Source organism: Camelus bactrianus, chromosome 20 (genome assembly GCF_048773025.1).
Source record: "Camelus bactrianus isolate YW-2024 breed Bactrian camel chromosome 20, ASM4877302v1, whole genome shotgun sequence".
Lineage (NCBI taxonomy): Eukaryota > Metazoa > Chordata > Mammalia > Artiodactyla > Camelidae > Camelus > Camelus bactrianus.
The window spans coordinates 43,524,412-43,544,146 of NC_133558.1; the positions used below are offsets into that span (position 1 = coordinate 43,524,412).

Below are 19,735 nucleotides of genomic sequence, written 5' to 3' on the forward strand. Positions count from 1 at the left end.
TAAAACGTTTACATTTCAAGGACACAGGAAGAGAAATCCAAGTTCCCCCTAACGGGGATTTTGTTTTTATAAGTTCAGAATTCCAAAAAAAGTTTTTATCAGGCCTGGTTAGTTACTTTCAGAGTGAGGTTTTTTTTTTTTTTTTTTTTTTTTCTAATTCCCAATTAATGCTGTAAGTTTTGTACGTACATAAACCTGGCTGGGGTAATAGTTGGATGCTGGCAATCTGTCATTTTTTCTTTTCTTTTCTGTTTTTTATTTTTTTTTTAAAGTTCTATTCCCCATTGTAAGGTCGGGTTCTCAGAATAAATTTGCTAGTAAGATTTCCCTCAGGGACAACTCTATGGCATGAAGTCTTTGCCTCTACCACACCTGCAAGATTCTCTGTCACCAGAGAAAGCTGTTACCAGCCAGGAGGAGGGTCCCATTTTTGGAGTTGAATGGTTACTCATAAGAGTTTTACTTTTATCCTGAAAAATTCAATGGAGGTAACCAAATTGAGGAAAACATTAGACCAACCTCTTACCTAACCACTCAGCCCTGAACCCAGTGTCCTTCAACTTGGACCCACTCGGGACGTCTCCACTGGGTGAGTATTTTCCTGGTATGTATCCACCAGCCCCACTTCGGACGTCTCCGCAAGGTGGGTGTTTCCCGTTATCTTTCAACCAGGCCCCACCCAGTATGTCTCCACTGGGTGGGTAATTAACCCCAGTATCTTTCAACTGGAGGGCCAGTTACCTGGAAACACCGCCAAATAAAACTCAGGATCATCAACCAATATGTGAGTTCCGAGAACCAAGAGAGACTCACCCAAATTCATCTGGACTCCCCAAGGAGGCAGAAGGGCACAAAGGGCCACTTATGGTACCAAGGCTCCAGATACTCGGAGAGTTCAGGTGGAGAAAGTCTGCTCTGGGTCCCTTCATGGTGTCCAAAACTGTTGACTGAAATACATGTGCAGCCTAAAGGTTAAGAGTTATGTTTTATTTGGCGGGACGACTCGAGCCGTGATGACAGCCTCTCAGATCTCTCTGAGGGACTGCTCCCAAGAGGTTGAGGAGGAGCTAGGATATATAGGGGGTTTACAACAAAGACCAGGTTGTTGGAACAGTAAAAGATTGCTTGTTATCTAAAGAAAGCCAGGTATCTCAAGTTCAAGAATTTAGTGCTTTTCCATGTATGGGAGGAAGCAAACATTTTGGACTCCCTGAATTCATTCTTTAAACAAGCACCTAGCTACCTATGGCCAGTATCCTGTCCTTTCTTATTCTGAGTCTGCTCAGAGGGCACCATTGTGAGTTGCTGCAGCTGTTGGGCTGCAGGCCTGTCCTCGCTGGGGGGTGGCAGCAGCCACTGATGACTTGGTTTCAGCATTCTTTGTTTACTGACATGGTTGCAGTATTTTCATTCACATTGTAGTATTTTCATTCACGGACTGATTATGGATAATCTGCAACCTTGGAAAGCAACCGAGATGGAATTACTGCAGGTACCTTCTACTTTAATAAGCCGTGTGCAAACATAAACATGGAGGAAGCATACATTTGGATTTGGTGGTGTAGGGAAGGGTTTCTGCACATTGCAGGAGAACGCAATGCAGAATTCCTTAAGTCCAACTTTCTTTTCTGTAGTGGTTTCTGAGAACAGTTTATGGTAATTAACCAACATTGACAAATGGTGGCACACATTGCATTTAAGAGCTGGCCGGCTGCAAACTTGTGTATTGGACAGGTGGAATTCATAGGCAAGTGGTCAGGTGGATGGGAGAGAGATGGAGCCTAGGCCTGGGCCCAGATACTGGTTTAAATCGCCATTTCCTCACCATACGGCCTTGGACTAGAATGCAACCTCTCTTAACCTGTTGGTGAATCTGTGAAATGGGCATGATAATAATCGTTTCTTCCTGGGATTTTTGTAAGTTCTAAAGAGTATTGTAGCACACATGAAGCACTTAACACACTGGCACTTACCAGTGTTCACTGTGTGCGGCCACCCCGCTTGGCATGTGTCAGAGCCGTAAAGGCAGCATTTGTCTGTTGAGGATGCACTGGTAGCCCCTTGAATAGGTTGTGAATTTGGTGATTTCTTTTAATCTTGGTAACTGTGTGCCATGGGCAGTTATTTTCATGGACAGATGAGGAATCTCAGGGTAAAGAAGACTGTGTAATTTGCCCAAAGTCAGACCATAATTTTGGGTGCAGGGGCCTCGGTTCAGCATGGGCCCCAGGACCTTCTGCCCTCTCCGTTCAGCACCAGAGCCAGATGTGTGGTCGGCTGTTTCCCAGCCCAGAATACCGGGCAGGCCGCAAGACACACCTGGCCCTGCACTGCTTGAGCAAAAACTCCGGAGGAGAGGAAGTTACAAAAGGGATAAACATAAAAACAGATGACAGCAAACTGTGATCAGCACTGAGAAGGAAAGAAACACGCCTCGCAATGCAGAGCTGCGAGCTTTCCCGTCGGGGCTGCTCTGGGGGCGTTCATCTCAGCTAAACAAGCTCTGCTGCTGCACCAAGGCAGGAAGGCAGGGAACGTGTGACCAGGTAGACAGGGCCTTGTTAATCATACTCATTCCCCATTAAGCTGCAGCTGTCACGGGCACTTACCTAGTAAACAGATGTCTTCCATAATCATCACGCACTTTTCTTGGTAGTTTTATTGCCCCACCTTTGAGATGAGGTCATTGAAGCTGGGGAGTTTGCTGCATGCCCGTGATCACCATGGAAATACCCCCACTGGTCTTTCAACCTAGACTGGTGTGGCTCTCATGTCCCAGCCCTATGAATGGCATCGTGTTGCTTCTCCCATGTTGCCCAAATGACTGACATTGATATTCTTACTTCGTAGGAAATGGTATGTGACTATAGGAGAAAAAGGTAGTAAGAAATTGTTTGGAAAACTAGAACAAAATCCAATTCTTCCCCAACTGGGGGAGCGTACCCTGTGTCACTCACCCCACTCACTGCGTGTCACCTCCTCCCTGCCGACTCCGCGTTCAGAAGCCATTCTGAGCCTTTGAAGAACATTTTGCCTCATGACACTGTTGACTAGGACCTGCGACCTCTCTGTCCCTGGTTAACTCTCTCTTCAAAGCCATTTAAATTTTTTGCAGGCTCCTCCGCTCAGATGTAAGAATATCCTCTTTCAACTTCTTGATGCAGCTCCTTAATGAAGATCTTGTGAAGGAAACTTAGTCAAAACCTGGGTGGTATGCACACAGTGACTGCAACCTCAGCACTTTATGAAGTTCAGAATCAGATTTGTGGGTGACTCAGGAAAGGCTTTTTTAAGGTAACAAGAGGAAAGTGAAAGGATGCAGGCTGTGTGAGACTGAAACATCTCGGTCCCAGCCAGCAAGGCACCTGTGTTCAGGATGGTGTGTGTGGAGTGTAGAGTTCTCACAAAGAAAGAAGTGTTGGGATGGGAGGGAGGACAGTTAGGTACTTTACTGTGGAGGGAAATAGTGGGCTGAACATTTCCTGGTTGAACAAGAGGATTGTGACATGATGTGCTTGTATTTTGGAGAGAAGGGTTTTGTGGGGACAGGCCTAGGAGAACGCTGTCTGGCTGGGGAGTCAGCACAACAGAGAAACACAGAGAACCGGGCAGGCCCCAAGGCCCCTGCTGGGGAAGAGGCTGCCCGCCAATTCGAGCCCGGGGGCGGCTTCTGTCCCATAGCTGGGGCCTCAGAGCTCCCTTCACAACCCATTCCTTTTGATACAAGAAAAAAAACGTGAGGCATGAGAAGGGCTGTGTCCCAGGTTTTGGTTGAGCCCCTGGGATGTGCCCCACCAGATTTTGTTCCTTGGCTTCGTGCAGTAAAGTATTCAAGAGCAAGCCACTGTTGAGTAAAGGTAGATTTACTCAGAGAGATACATTGAAAGGCAAGAGAAAGTCCACGAGGTGCGGGGGTTTGATGCTCAGATTAAAAGTAGGTACACACTCCACAGAGTGTGGGCTTTCTCCGAAGAGGGAGAGAGAGGGGTGACCGCGAGGTGGCGCTGTGTTGCTCGTTTTCTTGGGCTTAGGGTTTTCATTTGCTAATATGTAGAAGGACCAGCCTAAGGGCAAGAGGCTGGGATTCCCAGGGAGTTGGCCATTTCCCAACCTTTGACCTTTTGTGGCTAGCTTTGGGACTGCATGGTGCCTGGGGCATGTTATTCACCATGTTACTATTACAATGAGTGTATAATGAAGCTCAAGCTCTGCTAGAAGTTAAATCTCTTCATCCTGAGCCTCAAGGCCTACTGGGGGTTGAATCCTTCACCATTTTGATGTTAATTGCTGTGGCCTTCCTTGAATGGCTGTGCCCTGCCCCCTTCCATCCTGTCTCACTTTGATGACACAGAGAGAGCAAAGGCCGGGACCTGCCTGTGCTCCTGAATTTAACAGCGGGAGGTGTGGGGTGGGCTTATGATGACTCTGAGTGGTGAGAAGGATGTTTCAGATTTTGCCACGTGAGACATGGGGACCTGCCAGCAGCCATCACAGATTTATCTCAAGGGCATTATCGCTTGTGTTGTTACGGAAACAACAGGCCAGCCAAGAAACAAGCACTGAGATTTATTACTCCGGCGGGCTCAGAGGGGCTTCTGTTCCGAAGCTTTGAGCACCTCCAAGACCTGCACATGAGGTTCTATAGGGTTAATTACAAGTAAGGGGCTATTAGCCAATAAGACTCAAACGACAAAAAGCAAGGAATCAGTACACTGAAGCTTATGAATTTGGAACAGATCACGTTACTGACAATTGTTGACCATGGATTTACGAGTTAGCTTATTAGCCCAGTAAACTGACACTAAACTTCAGATTTACGAGTTAGCCCAGCAATACTTAGATCAGTAAACCGACACTTATCACACTTAGATTTGTGACTTAGCTCGTTAGCCCAGCTGGGCTTTTCCTTCACAGTGTCACTCATCTTTTCTATATTTCTTTTTTTTTTTTTTAAGTATTTAATCCAAATTTAATATCAGGTTGTTTTGGAAAGAAATTTCTCTTTTTCTTTTCTTTGGGGCTCTTTTGGGGGGGTAGGTAATTAGGTGTATTTATCTGTTAGTGGAGGCCCTGGGGCTTGAACCCGGGACCCCGTGCACGCTAAGCACACGCTCTTCCACCCCCCCATGATCTTTTCTTTTTGCTTTAGCTGCCAAGAATCTTACAGCTGAATTTCTAGTCGGCCTTTCACACTTGCCCTGACTCCAGGGAATCCATTTTTATGACTTTACCTCCCCCTGGTTTCATTTAAGTATTGAATCTCCAATTTCTCTTCACTCTCAATTTTGCCTTTTTGTTGTTATGGTTGTTAAGGTGTGTTTAAAAAAATTGTTTAGTTTCTCTTTTAGCAGGAGGCTGAAAGTAAATAAACATGTAAACAAACAGCACATTTAAATGCTTTTATACATTCTAAGGTGTTTAGTAGTTACTTAAAAACCGAATTGAATATTAAAGTGATAACATTTTTAAATTATTTTTTAATTTTTTACAAAGATATAGCTGATTTAAAATGATATGTTTCAGGTGTACAATAGATGCTCCATTTATAGTTACTGTTAACATTGGCTGTATTCCCTGTGTTGTAAGATACATCCCTGTAGCGTGTTTACATTACATGTTGCAGTTTGTATAAGAAAGTTGGGTAACGCAGAGTCTGGGGCATGGCTGTGTCTGACCCAGGGTCACGCTCACCCTGCCTGTCAGAGCCCAGGCCCTCACTCCTGTCTGCAGGGCAGCGAGTGGAGGCAGCCCTCATCAGCGCTGGCACCACCCTCTGAGCGGCAGTGACAGCAGTGTCTGTGTGTGGACGTGCAAAGTGTTTTTCCAGGAGCTTTACATGCATTTCTGCATTTAATAATTAAAGCCCTCCTGTGAGGAAGCGTTTTATAATTTTAATGAATAATACATTTTATTTTGATATTGATAGACTTCAAACCTCCGGAAAATTTACAGAAGTAGTACAGTAAACGCTTAGATACAGTTCACCTTAAAGGGCACTATTTGTCCTTTTGTGTCTGGCTTATTTTAGCATAAAGTTTCAAAGTTCATCCATATTGTAGCCTGAGTCAGTACTTTATTCTTTTGGTTTCATAATATCCTTTTTCTTGTTTTTCGTTTTTGTTCTATTTAAAAATATTTTCATTGAAGTCTAGTCAGTTTATAATGTTGTGTCAGTTTCTTGTGTACAGCACAACAATTCAGTTAAATAGGAACATACCTGTATTCTTTTTCATATTCTTTTTAAACATAAGTTACTATAAGATATTAAATATATTCTCCTGTGCTATACAGTATAAACTTGCGGTTTATTCTATACATAGTCAGTATCTGCAAATCTTGAAATCCCAAATTATTCCTCCCCACACCCTCTCCCCTCTGGTAACCATAGTTTGGTTTCTATGTCTCTGTGTCTGTTTCTGTTCTGTAGATAAGTTTATTTTTTGTGTCTTTGTTTTTTGACTTTTTTTTTTTTTTTTTTTAGATTCCACATGTGAGCGATCTCATATGGTATTTTTCTTTCTCTTTCTGGCTTACTTTTCTTAGAATGACATTCTCAAGGTGCATTCATGTTGCTGCAAATGGCATTACTTTATCATTATTTTATGGCTGAATAGTAGTCTATTGGAGAAATATACTAGAGTCTCTTCATCCAGTCATCTTTCAGTGGACATTTAGTTTGTTTCCATGTCTTGCTATTGTAAATAGTGCTGCTGTGAACATTGGGGTGAAAGGGTCTTTTTGAATTAGGGTTCCTTCTGGATATATGTCCAGGAGTGGGATTGCTGGGTCATATGGGAGGTCAATTTTTTGTCTTTTGAGGAACCTCTATACAGTTTTCCACAATGGCTCCACCAAACTGCATTCCCACCACAGTGTAGGAGGGTTCCCAATTCTCTGCAGCCTCTCCAGCATTTAATGTCTGTGAATTTCTGAATGATGGCTATTCTGACTGGTGAGAGGTGAGACTTGATTGCAGTTTTGATTTGCATTTCTCTGATAATGATATTGAGCATTTTTTTCATGTGCCTATTGGCCATTTGTATGTCTTCATTGGAGAAACGTTTCTTTAGGACTTCTGCCAATTTTTGAATTGAATTCTTTGTTTTTCCTTCTTTTTAAGTGTAAAAGCTGTTTACATATTCTGGGAATTAAGCCCTTGTCAGTCTCATTTATTGCAACTATTTTCTCCCATTCCATAGATTGTCTTTTTGTTTTGCTTTTTGTTTCCTTTCCTGTGCAAAAACTTGTAAGTTTAATTAGATCCCACTTGTATTATTTTGCTTGTATTTCTATTGCTTGTGTAGACTGCTCTAGGGAAACATTGTTGAGATGTATGTCAGATGTTTTGCCTATGTTTTCTTCTAAGAGGTTTAGAGTGTCTTGTCTACATGTTTAAGTCTTTAAGCCATTTTTAATTTATTTTTGTGTATGCTGTGAGGGAGTAGTCTAACTTCATTGATTTACATGCAGCTGTCCAGTTTTCCCTACACCATTTGCTGAAGAGGCTGTCTTTACTCCATTGTATGTTCTCACCCCCTTTGTGAAAGATTCAATGACCAAAAGTTTGTGGGACTATTCTTGGTAATTTTGTTTATCCGTTCATTGATGGATGGATATTGTTTGTAACCTTTGGCTACTCTGAATGATACTGCCATGAATATTGATGTGCAAGTTTTTGTGAGAATATATTTTCATTCTGTTGGCTGTACAGTTGGCCCGCCATATCTGTAGTTTTCACTTCATGGATCCAGATGGCTGATTGTAAAGGGACTCGAACATCCTTGGATTATGGTATCCAGGGTGGGGGTTTCCTGAAACGAACCCCCCGAGGATACTGAGGGATGACTCTATATGTAGGAGTGGAATTGCTGTGCCATATAATTCTAACCTTTTGAGGAAACACCAGGCTTTTCCAAAGAAGCTGCACCATTGCCCCTTTCCAACAGCTGCGTATTGAGGGTTCCCATTTCTCTGCCTCCTGACCGACACTTGTTATTGTCCATGTTTTGATTATAACCATCCTAGTGGGTGTAAAATGAGATCTCATTTTGATTTTGATTTCGCTAGTGATGCTGAGCATCTTTTCATATGCTTATTGGCCAATTGCGTATCTATTTAAATACTTGGCATATTTAAAAATTGGGTCGATTTTCTTTGTATTGGTCAGTTGTAAGCATTTGTTTTATATCCTGGATACTAGTCTCTTATTAGATATATGCTTTGCAAAATTTTTCTCCTATTCTGCAGATTGTCGTTTCACTTTACTTTTTTTAAACATTAAAACAATTTCTTTCTAGGGGAGGTAATTAGATTTATTCATTTTATTTTTCTTGCTAAGCACGCACTCTATCACATGAGCTACCCCCTTCCCCTTTCATTTCACTTTCTTGATGATGTCCTTTGTAACAAATGGTTTTAATTTTGATGAAGTCCATTTTATCTTTCTTTTTTTTCACTTGTGCTCTTGGTATTGTATCTAGGAAGCCATAGCCTATCCTAGGACCACAAAGATTTATACTATGTCTTCTTTTAGAAAGTTTATATATTTAGTTTTTACATTTCTGTCTGTGATCCATTTTGAATTAATATTTTATTTGTTATATAAAATACGGGGGTCCAGATTCCAGATTCATTCTTTTCCCTGCAGATACCCAGGTGTCTCTGCAACATTTGTTGAACAGACTCTTCTTTCAATGGAGTGTTGTTGACACATTTCTGGAAAAATGACTGTAAATATAAGTTTCCCCCTGGATTTTTTATTGTGTCTCATAGATTTTTTGCATCCAAACTTATGCCAGTACCATAATGACTTGAGTACTATAGATTTGTAGTAACCTTTGAGTGAGTCCTCCAACTTTGCTCTACTTTATCAAGATTGTTTTGGCTGACCTGGGTCCCTTGCACTTCCATATGAATTTTGGCATCAGTTTTTCAATTTTTGCAAAGAAGTCAGCTGGAATTTTGATAGGGATTCCATTAAATTTGTAGATCATTTTGGGGACTCTTAACATTTTTAACAATATTGTCTACCATTCCATGAACATGGGATGTCTTCCATATATGTAGATCTTTTAATTTTTTTTTTTTTTTGGGTGATACTTCAAACTGTTCAATGTGCAAATCTTGTAAAATTTTGTTAAATGTATCTCTCATTTTATTTTTAATGCTGTTGTAATTGGAAAGGCTGAGCTTCTTAAGGGTGGGACTATATATCAATTTGTTTATTTCTAGGATTCCTGCACAGCAAATACCCTAGATTTATATTTGCTACATAAATCTATCCACAATTCTTCCCACCCCCATGTCATAAGAAACCAAGACCCAGGTTAAGCTACCTGAACACCTATGTGGAAGTGAGAATTGAGACCCTTGGGTGGGGCTCTGTGCAGATTATACTGAAAGCTCATTCATTATGGCTTCATCTTAATTTCTTTTAAACACTGAAATCCTTTCAGTGTATATAGTCAGATACATTAAGAACATTTCCTTTTGATGTGTGGAGGAGCTAAGACTATAATTTTCAAATACTTTCTAGTGAGAGTGTTGTACTTGAAACCTAATTTGCATCAATCTTTGAAGATTTATGTTTCAGGAGCTTTGACTATATAATACCTGTCTTTATTCAATAACTACAATTAAATGCTCAAACAACATGTAAGAGTTTGAGCAAACTGCCCCCGCCCCATAGTGCTGGTTGGCTGCAGCTGTAACTGGAATCAAGGCTTACCTATCCCAGTACGCTTGGGCTGATCTGCTCAAAGGGGTTCGTCCAATAGTTTGTTGGTAGTCTTTTGGACAAAGCCATAAAGCATTGATTTAAGGTTGCTGGAATGGAATCTATTTTAGTAATATTAAGTAAGCACATATTGAGTGCTTACTGTATGTTGGGAATTGTCCCTCAGCTTCACATGAATATTATTTCACTTAAAACCTTCATATTTCCTTGTTATTCACACTTTACAGATAAGGAGTCTGAGGATTAGGTCTTCTCTCTTTTGGGGGGAGCTCATTATCAATGATGGGAAGTTATAAGGAAAAAGATATTGATTCATCCTGAGAAAACAATTTTCTGAGAGTCAGCACTGAAGAGGGTGATCATTGTTTGAGTGAGACGAGCCCCGGGTTGTACGGAGTCAGCATCCCTGTCCTGGACACTGCACATGTAGCGCTGCGTGGTGGGTGAGGCGGCGCGGCCGCGCAGGGAACGCGGATGCCGGGCCATTGGGCTGTACTCAGGCCGGTGGGGCTTTCTCCTAAGGGAAGTGGAACGTCATTGTCAGATTTTAAGTAGGGGAGTGGGGTGCTCTCGTAGATCACTTTTGTCTTGTAGAATGCTTAGAAACATTTAGAAGGCTCGGCAGGAGGTGATGTGATAAGTCAGAGTAGGGTGGCTGTGAGGTGTAGCAGTGTTCAGTTTTCAAGTGATTTTCAGTCCCAGGTTTGTTGCTCAGTAGCCGTTTCACTTTGGATGACACACTCAAGGAAGTGAAACAATTTATCTTATTAATTGAAGCAGTGATATACCGACTTCCCAGGACTGCTGAGGAGATCCAGTGAGATAACGTGTGCACAATGTGCAGCGTGGTCCACAGCACAGAGTCAGTGCTGAGGGAGTGCCAGTGAGAACATGGTAGGTGAGGTTTGGGTGGTGGGACTCGTTGACTGAGGAAATTGGGCCCTGAAGGAGGGGTCCAGTCACATCTGTGAGTGATGGGCCTGAGCTGGGAGAGACAGAGAGACCTTGCCCCCCGACTGGGGGCCCTGGGCAGGACGGCTATGGGAGGAGCACCGTGAAGTCAGCTCTTTGCAGGTGGAGTTGGAGGTGCCCTTGAAACACCTAAGTGCAGTGGCACAATCAAAGAGGAGTTCTGGGCCCGGGCTGTGCATTTTCCTATAATCTCAATCCCTGAGGACACAGAGGTATTGATCATTGAACGTGAAGACATACTTGCAGGACAAGTGAATAGTAGTATCATCTCTATCATCAAAGCTCACGTCTCTTTATTCATCACTCACTTTGCTAATTGGGTACTTACAGAGCTCACTTCACCATCCTCACCTGGGCTCAGGCTCCACAGAAAAGATCTTGTGAGTCTCCCTCTTTTCCAGAAGAAAACACATTTAGCTGGTAGACTTCTCTACCTCGCCAGACTTAGAATTTTAGTTTGTTGATTTAATTCTGTTTTCTCTTGGCTGTCTCCTGACAGGAGAGACATTTTACCTCATGGTCAGGTTTCAATTAGCTTTACTGAGAATTGCTGATCTGATCCATAGTGTATGTTTTCTATTAACTTTGTAGAGTACTTATCATTTTTCTGTCTTTGCCCTTTAATTTTGTTTCCTCTTCAATGTTCTATCCTATTTGGGGCCTTATTTTATTTTTTAATTAAAAAAATGTCTGTTAGCAGTTAAGAAAACAAAAGCAAAGAAAAAATGCACATGATAGCTAAATTTTGAAAATATCTATTGTGTTTTCTGTCTCGGCAATGGAGGGTTCTAGAAACTCTTGAAAACCTTCATTACATAAGTTCCTTAAAATGCTGATTAAGAAATAAGACCTTCCGTCCTCATCTTTCAAGCTGCACAGTTAATTGTCAAGAAAGTGAGGGGAAATCCTCAGAAGCCAAGTCAAACCAGAAAGCAGGGATTCTGGGAGATACGTGAGCCTTAGAAGTCCTGGGGGGCAATTTGGCTCCTGAACTGAGTTTCAGTTGCCTTGACAGGAGGGCAGGAGGTGAGCCCGAGGCCTCTCACACTGGGAGTTGGATGGCTGTTCTTATGTAAGGCCAAGCACATCCTGAGAATCCTGCTTTATAAAAGGGTGAATTAGAAAGAAAAGTAAAAAAGCATTCCTCAAGGAAAGGAAGTAAGGAAAGTCAATTTTTTTGGAAGCGGGGAAGAATAACATATCCAATGTAAGTATTTAGTTTAATCTGTTCTGGCATGAGAGTGACAACAAACTCCTGGCAGAAAATCACAGCTCCTCCCGGATAGAGAAGTTGTGTTTTGAATGAATCAGTGGGCAGCCATTCCGAAAAATGTCTCCAGAGTCTTCTGGATCAAGATACTGGACCCAAACACCTCCCTTCCATGGTCTCATTTAAATAACCAGAAAGGTTTTAAAGGAAAGAAGCCATAATCATAGTTCTATTTATTGACATTAATATATGCTAGGAATTCAGAGGTGACTATGGAGTTTTCTCCTCTTTTATGGACCTTACTTTCTATTTCACATTGTTGGGGAACTTGGTGGAGGGTGGTGTTAGTGTGTTGCAATTAGCCAGGAAAGGAGATTAAGAAAACAGTGAAGGGTGGGTGACATTTTTAGCTGAGGACAGTCCTGTTCAGTTGGTTTGTAATTGCAGGCTCGTTGAGTTGTCACTGGAGGGAATTGATCTTATGGAATTTGGACTTAACTCAGGCCTCTTCAGAAAGGACAAGTGAACCTGGAGAAAGACAGTCAAATCTGTGCAGACATTAAAGTCCACGTGAACGTGCTGTATCCCTGAGCCAAAGATCGGACAAGTAGGCAGCACTTCTTGAGGACAGAGGAGTGGTTTTTAAGGTTCTCCAAGAATGAATCCCAGGGAACCGAGATGGCCAGTTGTCAAACTGTGACTTTGCTCTTTGGACGGTGTACCCACCGAGGTTATTGGCCGTTTATATGTTTCCATTTATCTTTAATACATGACAGGTGATGAGGACGTGGGCATACACTTTTGACACCTTGTCAAAGTGACTGGGTACCTGCCTAGAAGCGCGGGCACAGCTACGGCTGCGCCATACATCTTGCCGCCAATCCTGCTCCCCGGCTCCGTGATCACGGCAGAGTGGTTCCTTGATGACCTGTCCGTCTCCTCTGTGACATCGTAACCCAACAAAATACCAGAGCGTATTAGCTTGGCTTTGTTCTTTTCCATCCTTCCCTTCGAATGATGATGACTGATAGTGGACCCAGTTACGTTTGCAGAAGACTTACACGTAGGGCTTTCAGTACAAACCTTGTAATCCTCACTGTCTGATCTAGAGAAGAAAGTTACATTCTTTCCAAATTGTTTTGATGCACTTATGTGGGAAAATGATGTACGTTTGAATATATATTTCCTCTCTGAATCATCATGGCTCGAGATGAATATTTGTAGACATGGAATGAGTTTTCTGTATTTGAGCTGTATGGTCCCCTAAATTCTCCCCAGTTTTTTAAAGTCATCACTGGATTGCTACCTCCAGAGTTTCCCAAAGCATCCACCACTGCCTGTTATTCGGACACTGTGAGTTTCCAAGTTGGAGAAGGCTGCTGGCTGTTGAGGCATTCTCTGGCACATCTCTGGCTGTCTGATGTGAACTTAGCACACAAGACTTAGCAGACAGTATCTAACAACGGTCACGTCCATTTCTGGAACACTCATGGAGGATTTTACACCTATGCTAGTGGCATACGTTATTTCTTTTAGTTTTCCCAACAATCATAATTAGATTTTATCACCTGTATTAATAAGGAAACTGTCAAAGCGAGTGACGTGCAGACTTTGGACTGGAACACGGGTCTTTCTGATCCCTGTCTCGGTTCCCTCCCCAGCCTATCCTTCCAAATGGCTAGGAGACTCTTCCTCAGTCTCGAGTTTCCCGCTGATGTTACCACTCTCTATGTTTCTGGAGAGGAAAATATGTCTAAACTTACTTTCCAGTTGGAAATGGAATGGAGAGTTAACGTTGGAAGCCGGGAGAGTCTGTCCTGTGATGAAGCGGTTTCCGAGCCACTTCCACTGGGACGTCACGTCACTGTCTGGGCCCCTTGCACAGCCTGTGCACAGGTGATAAGCCAGATGTGCCGAGCAGTCCTCCCGGACAGGGCAGTGCGTTGGAAATGAGTTTGGGGATTTGGTTTCATTACATAGGTTCCTGAGGGCCTTGGCCTGGCACTTCGAGTGGGACCACTCCCTGTCCCACAGACTCGTGCTCTGGGCCCGTGCAGACCTGACATGGCCTCAGCCTGAGGCTCAGGGCCCGTGGTGATGAGGAGCATTTTAGTCCAGGTTCTGCCGGAGGCTCTGACACTTCTGGGCCGTGGGAATTTGTCCAGGATGATAATAATTCCTCTCCGAGTTTCAGATTTCCTTGCCTGTTACCCGGGGTAGTAATAGTTTCTGAAATGATTGTAATGATTCAGTAACGGGCACAGCGTGTGCTGGCAGGTAGCTGGACTTTAAGGAGCAGAAGTCGCAGTCACTCTGTCAGCCTCTCACTGTGTGCTCTGTGCTTTGAGAGGTTGTCTGTTTGGTGAAAGTCCCGCCCAAATCCTAGGGTCTAGATGAACTGTTGTTCCTTTACTTTCCCTTCCGTTTCCTCTATCCCTTCTCTGTGTCCCATGTTTAGGTAGCAGATTCCTCTGTTTCAGGGAATACGGGCCTTTCTAGTAAAAGGAGAGGCGGAATGCGGAAAGGTGGGGCCCAGAGGGGGTCTGGAGCATCTGCACAGCGCTGCTTCCCTGCATTTCTGCATCCGGTCCCATCAGTGCACGAAGTCAGCCTTCCTCTTCCTTCCTGTGTCATCCGGTCTCTGTTTTAAGGGAAAACCTTTTTTACGGGTTTTTTTCACTTACATGTTTCGTTCAGATGCTTGTTGCTTTTCTCCCTGTGCTTCAGCATTCCTAGGAGAGAATTCAGCAGTGCAGCATCCTCTCCGAGCTCTATGAGTTGATCGGCTTCCACCGCAAGTCCGCCTTCTTCAAGCGGGTGGCCCCCGTGCAGCGCGCGGCCCCCGGCATCCCGGAGCCTGGCGGGAAGGCCTTCTACTGACTCCTTCTGCAGACGCTTCCTGGCTACATCCTGTCGTTGGACCTGCAGGACTTCAGCAAAGGTGTTGGAACTAAAACATCGCTTCAGTCCCATTAACCATGCCTGGTTTGGGCCCTGCTGTCCTGTCTCATCAGGGTGAATTGTGATTCGTGTAGAACAGGGCTCAGCAGACTTTTTCTGTCAAGGGCTTGGGAGTAAGTATTTCAGTGTCTGCAAACCTCCTGATCTCTGGTGCAGCTGCTCAGCTCTGCTGTTCAGACGGCAGAGCAGCCAGACATTCCACACACCCACAGAGTTTTATTAACAGCGGTGGCTGGGGCTGGATTCGGTGTATGAACTGCAGTTTGTCCCCACAGCCTCCTCACTATTGACACCTGCACCAGAGCGTGCATTTGCGACAATGGGTGAACCTGCACTGACACGTCATCATCACCCAGAGCCCAGACTTGACACTAGGATTTACACTTGGTGGTGTGCACTCTGTGGGTTTGGACAGATGTGCTATGACATGTATCCATCATCACAGCATCATACAGAGTAGTCTGTCTTAGTGACCTTAAAATGCTCCGTGCTGCAACTCATTCATTGCTCCTTCCCCTCTAGCCTCTGACAGCCACTGATCTTTTAGTCTCTGTGGTTTTCCCTTTCCCAGAACACCATACAGTTGGAATCAGACAGTTGCGGAACCTTCCCAGATTGGCTTCTTTCACTTAGTAATAAGCATTTAAGGTTCCTCCATGTCTTTCCATGCCTTGATAACTCATTTCATTTTAGCACCAAATAATACTCCATTTTCTGGCTGGACCACAGTTTATCCATTCACCTACTGAAGAACAGCTTAGTTGCTTCTGAGTTCTGGTGATTATGAATAAAGCTGCTATTAACATCTGTATGCAGATTTGTGTGTGGACATAAGTTTCCATTTCGTCGAGTAAACCCCAAGGAACACAGTTGCCGGATCATATGTTAGGAGTACGTTTAGTTTTGTAAAAAATTGCCAGACCGTCTTCCAAAGTATCTGGGCCATTTTACATTCCCACCAGCAATGCATGAGAATTCCTGACGCTCCACATCCTCACCAGCATTCGGTGCTGTCAGCGTTCTGCGTTTTGGCAGTTCTGACAGGTGTGCAGTGGTACCTCGCTGTTTCAGTCTGCTGCCCCTTGATGACAGATGCTGTGGAGCATCTTTCCATAGACTTCTTTGGCATCTAGACTTCTTCTTTGATGAGGTGTGTGTTCAGGCATTTTGCTCATTTTTAATCAGGTTGTTCATCCTTCTTGTTGAGTTTAAAGATATTTTGGTATATTTTGGATATCAGCCCTTAATCAATGTGTCCCTGCCCTTCACCTGCAGCACCGGATTTGTCCTTTGGGTCTCAGTGGAGTGTCAGCTCTTCAAAGAGGTTCCCTGTCTTCCCTCAGCCTAAATACTGTCCTTGTGTTTTTCACTTTCATTGACTCATTTTGTTCTTTTTAAATAGCATTTCCCATAATTTGTAAGTACATTAAAAAAAGGGGCAATGATTGAACACCACCTCCCCCACCAGGCTGTGTGCCCTGTGAGAGCAGAGGCCCTGTCCCCACTCACCGTTTCCCATGACAGCACATGGCACATGTCCATGTAAAAGTGTGTAATGTGGGGCCAAACCTGATGAGCAGCTATGATGACATGTGTTGGCTACCATTTATTGAGTAGACTTTGTTTCTGATCTTAATTATTAAATCACATGAATGAAACTGGTTTGTTTTGAAAAATAAAACAACAAAGCAAACCTCCATTTGATTGGTACTTTCCACTTAGCCTTCTGACCCAGGAGGGGATGTTCACCATCATTTTGTGGAGGAGGTTGGGGAGGTAAAGTAAGAGAGTGAGATCAAATAAAGTAAAAATGATAACTATCAGTTGGCTTTATTTTCACTAAGACATAAAAGTTACTTTAAACCCTATCTCAGCTGTTGTTCTGTTGTTTTAAACATTTCTCATAGAATTAAATGGAAGCCCACTAAACCCTGAAAGGGAAATTGTGTGCTCAGGTCCTGAAAACTGTTTATGTCTATTTCTTGAAATGCACATTTTCCTGCTAGTTACAGAAAGTCGAGGCGGGAACACAGCCGTGCGCTGTGTGTCTGCCGGCTTCACGGGCTGCTCAGTTTCATTTTCATTTTCTTGTGTTGCAGTTTATGAAGGTTTTCCATGAGATATATTGCTCAGCCTTTTCCTGAATGAAGGATAGAATTTTCCACAGGAAATCTTATGAAAGAGAGTGACAAGGCACATGGGTTTCCCAAAAAGGAATAGTTGATGTAATAAACTCTCACTATGGTGAACTTTTTTAATATAAGCCAGTTGAAAATTTTATCACTAGGTCATAGGCCACAAATCTGTCTTAAGAATAAAAAGATTCAAATTTTATAGAAGAAGCAGTTTGAATCAAGTAGAAATTATGATTTGTACACTAGTTGGTGTTAGAACTTATACTCAGTCTTATCATAATTGCCTGTGGTAGGAACTGGATCATTATTTATTTATTAAAAAAAAAATCCACTAGGTGCTATTTGCCCCATTCTTGATGCAGCAGTGCTGAGGTTAGTTAAGTTGGGCCATTTAGGATTGTTAGCTAGGTTTTCAGGACATTGATTTCAAACTCTTTTTTTTTTTACAATCTCTTCTTTTGTATCGGCCTTTGGTCTTTTGACAACGTGGAAATACTCCACGGATCTGCCTTTCCCTTTTTTCCTGTCTTTGTGGGAAAAGATTTCTGAAAGACAAACTACTAGGATATTAAGGATTTTGTGTGGGGTAAGTTTGTTCAGTTCTAAGGATTTCAATTAATACGTATTAATACTTGCTATTCAGCTAATGACAGTAAAATTATAAACTAACTTAAGTATACATCAGTAAGTATAGAACAATCAACCCATCACCCAGATTAAGGAATTCACAAACTTTTCCATATTTCCTTTATTCAGACCTTTGTTCTTTTATTTGTCCTTTGTTGAAGTATTTGACAGCAAATCCAAGAAGACATGTCATTTTACACTATGTGCTCAAGTAGGCATGTCTGAAAAATGAGGGCCTTTTTTTGATCAGGTTTTTCCATTTGACCCATGTGCTCGTTAAGTATCAGCTTTATCAGGCATCTCACTAGGCATTAGGGATCCTTGGGGCAATGAGGCAGTCCTGGCTCCCAAGGAAGTTAACGGCTGATGGAAAAACCAACACAGGAGCTTGGGTGCCTCACTTAAGGTCCCTACTGGATGACACCAATTGGACAAAATTTGTGCACAATACAGTAGGATTCACAGAAGGGACTGGTCAGACTTGTAGGGCAGGCCGTGAGAGAGGCGGTCAGCAGGGCTACAAGAGGAGGACTCATTTGTTCAGAATCTGAAATCCTTTCTGCCAACCTTTCTACCAAGCCCCCAGGGCCCATCACACACAACCCTGTGCTGTAACTGTTTTTGATTCCAGTTACCACATCTCCTTCAGGAAGGATTTTAAGGTGGAATATATTTAAAATCCGTAATTGTTGCCAGAAGGGACATAGAACAAGGAACATGTAAACAACACAAATGTCCATCAGCACATGACTGGATAAAGACGAGGTGATACATATATACAATGGAATACTACTCAGCCATAAAAGATGCCATTTGCAGCAATATGGATGGACCTGAAGACTGTCATTCTAAGTGAAGTGGGGTGGAAAGAGAAAGAAAAATGCCATATGACTTCATTTATGGGAATCTAAAATTAATACCAATAATAATAAGACAACAAATGAACTAAATATTGTTTTGATTTCTTGAATATATGCAAGCACATCTGACTGTCCTTTGTGATTGGATTACCATATTCTGTTTATTCTTTTGTAGATGTCCTTAATCTTCTGGTAACTAATTTTAAAAATCTAAGGCTCTAATCTGTTCTTAGAAACAATAATTAGTACATATATGTAAACTAAAAAATGCAGTATGCTCTATACATGTATTTGCATGCAATATGTGAAGTTGAACTGTAAAAATTCTACCTAATAAAACTGAAAAAGGAAAAAAATAAAAAAGTTATTTTAAAAAATCACCCCTCTTTAGATAATAAAACGTTCATTTCTGAGATTCTGTGAAAGACAGCATGGAAGTAGGTTTTTAAGGTTTTCTCCTTGCTCCTCGGTGAGCAGCCTGGGCTGCACAGCTTGGCCGCCACAGGCACCCAGGACTTGCCGGCTTGCTCCTCACTTGTTGGGAGGAAGATTAGCTGCTTCAGGAATATTTATGCTCTTAGAAGTTGCTGAAAACCCCACAGAGCTTCTGTTTACATGGAGTGTATCTGTCAATATACCCCATTTTAGAAATTTGAACAGAAAATTTAAACCCAAGAACTGACAAGCACACGCTGCCCCAGCACGTGGTCAAAGCAGTGCTGCCACGGTGGCGTGTGTTGGTTCTAGAAAAAATGCACAATACACTCAAGAATGAGGGTGAACCCACAGATCTCATCTCAGTAATGCTATGAAGAGGTGGGACCCAAAGCCCCTAAAACAGTGCTGAAGTCCCCAGATGTCTCAGAACACACAGAGCCATGGGATCAAGAATCCAGTGTCTCACGGATCATCAGCTGTGGAGACCGCATCCTGTGTCAGGAGGAACAGAATTAGGGATAGAAGGCACACAGTCCTATTGACAGCAAAGCTTTAAAGGTTTTGAATTGACTGAAAGTTTGGCAAAGATTTGCATTTAGACTATTACATTTCCTCTCTTGGAGACATTAGAAGGATAACACTGATTAATAGAGGATGATTGTAATGGATTAATTATGATACTGATGACATGGGCTGTGAACACTAACCCTGCACTCAGTGTAGAATAAGCCTTTTATGTACACAATTCATTAGGTCTCCACACCCCTGCAACGTGGCATTAAGCACTCATACAACC

General features: G+C 42.7%; 1 protein-coding gene across 13 annotated transcripts in view; it reads left to right on the forward strand.

Annotated features, from left to right (window-relative positions):
- Positions 1 to 18,881, forward strand: part of LOC141574279 (uncharacterized) — a 150,045-nt gene extending 131,164 nt beyond the window's left edge. For all 13 annotated transcript variants that reach the window (XM_074349048.1, XM_074349021.1, XM_074349022.1 and 10 more), the window contains one exon: positions 14,646 to 18,881. The gene's annotated coding sequence lies outside the window, so the exon portion shown is untranslated. The remainder of the gene's footprint in view (positions 1 to 14,645) is intronic.
- The last annotated feature ends 854 nt before the right edge of the window (positions 18,882 to 19,735 follow it).